A 5,645-nucleotide genomic window follows, 5' to 3' on the forward strand; every position below is an offset into this window, starting at 1 on the left:
AGACGCTGAAGCCGCGGCTGAAATCGGTCACTTGTCCACAGAATTAGTATTTTCTGTACAGTGAATGGCACGTAGTGCACTATATAGGGGACAGGGAACGATTCAAACAGTGTAAATATGCTTTCCATTGAGGAAAAAAAGAAGTCTGGTTTTGCGCTGTGTCACGCTAACCACCGCACCGCACACACACTCTGCTTTGGTCCAGAGACACGATAGCACGGAGCGGATCACATGCGCGAGTCGGCGCAGACCACAAAATGTATCGGAGCTATTTGAATTCTACACAGAATGCTATATTTTATAGCAATATGGATGAGATTGTGGCTGGCATACCCTGTAAAATGTTTTCATTTTTTCATTGAGCTCCGTAAAGAGTCATTGAGCTCTTTACGGAGCTCAATGACTCTAGCCCAAGCTGTGATATAAACTACCGCTATTGGCTATTTTAAAAAGGGGCGGGGCTGCTTGATATGTCCCGCCCTGTCTTCCTGTTTCAGTTAAAATGACGTCAACACAGAGTAATGCTGCGTGTTTCTAAGCGTTTCAGGGGACCTTTAATAAAAACAACAAAATATATGCCAATATTTTCTGTAAGATAAGTAAATTAGCCAATTTTGTTTAAATGAAGGATTGCAAAAATGAGTACACCCTAGATTTAATTTAGAAAATGTATAATATTCTAGAACTTAGTATGTCTTCCAGAACTTAAAGTATACTGCTCTGACACTTCTTGGCACTAAGTGTACAAGTTCATGAAAATTTTCACATCTGTACTGTTTAACTCCTGGAGGACGACCCCCTTAAATGCTCTGATCTTTAATGGGGAGTGTTGCTCAGCTCGTCTAGACATGCTGAGATGCGAGCAGCTTTCAGATAAAAGATAAGATATTTAAGATAAATAGATTAAATATACAGGATTTAACAGTATTATAAATATAGTTAGATTTTTTTGTGTTGAGTAATACACAAAAATTTAACTTTTTGGGATGGTTTCCCAGACAAAGATTAAGCCTAGTCCTAGACTATAATTGCCCTTTAAAACAGATTAACAGAAATCTGCTTTCTCTGTTATGATTTTAAGTAGTCTTAGAATTTAATAGGGCGATTTCCTGGAGATAGACTAGAGCTACTTCAGGACTAAATTGAGGCTTAAATTAAACCTACCAGGAGTCAGGTTTAACTTCAGATTAAGGTTGTGTTTCCAGTCTTTATATATAAAATTTATTGGCACCCTAGGTATATATAAACAAAGAAGCCTGTGAAAATAAATCTGCAATGTTAAACATTTGATCCTTTATTAAAAAAAATAATATCTCTCTCCTATAATGCCTGATGAGTTTGGAGAACACCTGACACCTAAGATCAGAGACCATTTCTTCATACATAATCACTCCAGACCCTTCAGATTCCCAGCTCCATGTTGATACTCTCTCCTCTTCAGTTTTCTATAGGGTTGAGGTCAGGGAACTGGGATAGCCATGGCAGAAACTTCGTTTTGTGTTCAATGACCCATTTTTGTGTTGATTTTGATGGTCCTTTTGGATCATTGTTCTGTTGAAAGATTCAGCCACGACCCATTATAAGGTTTTCTGACCCCAAGACTCAACTATTTTCTGCAATTATCCAGCTGTGATCCTTGGAGAGTGTTTGGCCACTCAAACTATCTTCCTCACGTTGCATTAAGACAGTACAGACACAGACAATATACTGTAGGCAGATTTGTAACATTTCTGTTGGATGGAACTCCTTAATTATTGTCCTAATGGTGGAAATGGAAATGTTCAATGCTTTAGCTCTTTTCTTACATGTTTTGACTTTCTATTTTGTGCTATGTTCTTGACTTCATATTTTGAGAAGCTTAACAATCTGTTGCAGCAGTTTTTTTTTTTTTCTCTCATTGTGATGGATGATAAAGGGAATTTGGCTTTTGTGATCCCTCATATTTATATTCCTGTGAAACAGGAAGTCATAGCTGGATAATTCCATGTTCCTAGTCACCCTGGTGTGCTAACAAATATGAATGGGAATGTAGATCTTCAGAGATTTTACTCACAATAATTTCTAGGACAACAAATAATTGTGGCCAATGTGCATTAGAGAAAAATTTGATTTTGTTGAAAAGTTAGATTTACTTTGCTTGCTTTAAAAAAAGTCTTCTCTTGTTCAGTAATTTTTTTTTTAATTAATTGCAGTCTTTTTTCAGCTGCTATTGTTTTCCTTGGATTTGCTTCTCAATTCCATACAATTTTAAGCTTTTTTTTTTTTGGTTCATTCTATGTTTTATAGGCAATTTCTGTTGTGCTGATTCAGATTAGCACAATTGGTTTTTAATTACTCAAGTTTATTTTTGTTCAGGACTCCATAGTCCAGGATTTAGTGATCTGTACTTAATCTGTGTGTCAGAAATCAATTTTTTCTAAATCCATATTTCATTCTAGATTAAGCCTACTTCTGGTTTAATTTAAACCCTGTCCGGGAAACTGCCCCTTTGTGTTTAACGTATTGACATTCTTGAATGTGACTATGTACGACAACTGAATTGACTTGCTCTAAAGTAACACCATACTGTCTTTTTCAGATTTCAGAGAACGTAAAGGAAATGAGGTAGTAGACTGACGTAAGACATATTCTGAAAACTTGAACCATTGGACCACTTGTTATAATGACATCAGGCTTCTAAAAGTAATGTTATTTTTAAATGTTGTAATGCTTTAGTCGTTTTGACATTGATTGTGTTAAACTGTCAAATAAAATAAATTGATTTGAACTACTGGAAAGGTGTCATTTATGTTTGAAAAGGTTTTCCCCAAACTTTGAAATGGTTGATTCAACAGCAGTGATGTAGAATCAATCATAGTGTAACATTGATTCAATGGAATTTATTTTTTTTTATTTTTTTTTTATCTCACCATTGTTTTATCATTAATTATGGGCATAAAAGTGACATTTAACCAACATCACTTCATAACATTAATTCAATGACGTCAATTTATTTTTTGTTGAAATCTCACCATTGTGTCAACATTAACTGCGGGTGCAAAAGTGATATTGAACCAACATAATGTTAATGCAATGCAATTAGTGTTGACGCATCAACATTGACATAACATTGTTTCAGTGATTGCATGCTATCTGGGGCACTTTTATTCTAAGAATTGCAAGTTTATCTCACAATTCCGACGTCATATCTTACAATACTTACTTTTCTTCTCAGAATTGTGTTTTTGTCTAAATTCTGACTTTATATCTTCAAATTTGACTTTATATCTCAGAATTCGTTTACAGCTGGAAGCTCAAAATGAGCTGGCAGCAAAACTGTGTGCCCATGAGTGCCCATGAGCCAAGATGGCAGACTTTATCTCATGAACTTCAGCAGCTGCCATTGAGATTAATGTGAATGCTGGCGGTCAGATCTCTAAAGGTGTTAGGTGTTAGTAACTCAAGAAAAAGTAAGTAATACAGGTAAAAGTAGCTTTGGTTCTCACATACATTGGTGCATTAATGTATATTTTACAGGCTCTTTTACAGGGACGTGCAGAGAGTTCCTCAGGGGCAGGGGCTCAAATGTAGCCTAAAATAGGGACAATTAAACAAAACAAAACAATTATAGGTCAAACGTTTGGATACATTACTATTTTATATTTTTGCAAGTCACTTATGGTCATGAAGCCTGCATTTATTTGATCAAAATTTTAATATATTTTAAAATACATTTTATGCAGTGTTGATTTATTATCAATGTTGGAAACATGTGATACTTTTTTTCAGGATTCTTTGATGAATAAAAAGTTTAAAAAAAAAATAATAATAAAATAAAAAAGCATTTATTTAAAATATAACTTTTGTAACAATATGCACTAACGTTCAAAAGCTTGAGGTCAGTATTTATTTATTTTTTGATAGAAATTCGTTTTTATTCAGCAAGGATTTGTTAAATTAATAGAAACATTGATAGTAAATATTTACATTGTTAGAAAACATCTCTATTTTGAACAAATACTGTTCTTTTTAACTTTTTATTCATCAACGAACCCCCAAAAAGTATCAAAGGTTACAAAAAAATAAAAAATAAAAAAATAAGCAGCACAACTGTTTCAAACATTGATAATAAATCAGCATATTAGTTCATACGAGTTCTGAAGGATCATGCACTGAAGACTGGAGTAGGCTAATGATGCTGAAAATTCAGCTTTGCATCAGAAAAAAATATATATTTTAAAGTATATTTAAAAAACATTATTTTAAATTGTAATAATATTTCACAATATTACAGTTTTTTCTGTATTTTTGATCAAATAAATGCAGGCTTGAAATGGTAATTACTTTTGCCGATGCTTTGCGGCACATTTAAGCCTATTGCGTGCATTTGAACACAGAACTCTTCAGCTGCGCTGACGGCACGCATCGGAAAAAGAGGCGGCTTTTCTGCATTAGGTATGTTTTTTTTATTGAATTTTTTTTTTACTCTTTGTACAGCAGTTATTGTTCATTCTAAATTAATTTTTTAATGTAGAATATGTTTTACATAAATACATTAAATGTATTTAAAAGTGCTCGTGGCTCGTCTGCCAGTGGGTGTAATTTTCTCAGCGATGTAATTTTATTTATAAAATGAGACAAACCGCACACAGATCCAGATCACTCCGCAAATAAGCTCATCTGTCCCATATCATTTTCAACCGATTTATGAATAAGAATGGAAAACCGCTCTACTTCACATTATTGTCCAATGAAATTTGAACTTGTGCCAGATGATGATTGGTTGGTGCAGCCTATTATACATGACAAACGGGCATTGATGAATTATGTAATATTCTAAAATATATAATAGGCTATACGGATTTTTAATTAAATGGACACACTAGCTTTGATTATTGATGAAAAAAAGTTTAAAATATTGTTTGGTTTATATTTTTCCTTCTGCCGACCCACTCACTGAAAGAACCATATATGGCTTGAGAGTCTAGGTTTCCGAACAGACTGTGGAATATCAGTCAGTCCAGCAAAACACAAGCAACCAATAGCAACGCCTCAGATCGACAGAGATGTAAAAAATAAGGAATGTTCCGACTTGTAAACGATTAGTTACTGTTTTGTACACATTGTCATGTTAATTATAATTCAAACGCATTTTGTTTTATTGACCACAATATCATTGCTATTTGTCTGAGAGGGGCACTTTTGAATAATTTTGAAAAAGGGCAGGGGCTTGAGCCCCCAAAGCCCCCACAGCCCCCACTGCCTGCTCTTTTATGCCAAAGGCTTGATTTTTAAAACTGTGAAAATCTGTTTTACACTGATTACACTGATGTGACACCCAGTGGTCAATGGATGTATTACACAGAGAGAGAGAGAGAGAGAGAGAGAGAGAGAGAGTGAGAGACACAGCAAAGTCATTTGAGGACAGAAGCAGCAAAGCAAATCAACTGCAGCACGACACCATTACACTCACACACACAGCACTGATTTCACTGTAGGCAAATCACGGTGTCCTGGAAAGTCCACACGGATTATTTTCAGGCTGTTTGTTGGGTGATTTATGAGCTTGCGTTGTCACTATAAGAGCATCACCATATGAATATGAATCAGCTAATTGATGCAATAACTATCATCTGCATCCTACTGATAGAACTGTGTTCCATCAA

At 34.6% G+C, this 5,645-nt stretch overlaps 1 long non-coding RNA gene across 1 annotated transcript in view; it reads left to right on the top strand.

Annotated features, from left to right (window-relative positions):
* LOC107721818 (uncharacterized) overlaps positions 1-4,978 on the top strand; it is a 20,851-nt gene extending 15,873 nt beyond the window's left edge. Inside the window, exons 2-3 of the long non-coding RNA XR_001637742.1 lie at positions 1,414-1,419; positions 4,968-4,978. This is a non-coding gene — a long non-coding RNA (uncharacterized LOC107721818). The remainder of the gene's footprint in view (positions 1-1,413; positions 1,420-4,967) is intronic.
* Positions 4,979-5,645: the final 667 nt, after the last annotated feature.

Source organism: Sinocyclocheilus rhinocerous, unplaced genomic scaffold (genome assembly GCF_001515625.1).
Source record: "Sinocyclocheilus rhinocerous isolate Xijiao unplaced genomic scaffold, SAMN03320098_v1.1 scaffold1265, whole genome shotgun sequence".
In the NCBI taxonomy this organism is placed as follows: domain Eukaryota; kingdom Metazoa; phylum Chordata; class Actinopteri; order Cypriniformes; family Cyprinidae; genus Sinocyclocheilus; species Sinocyclocheilus rhinocerous.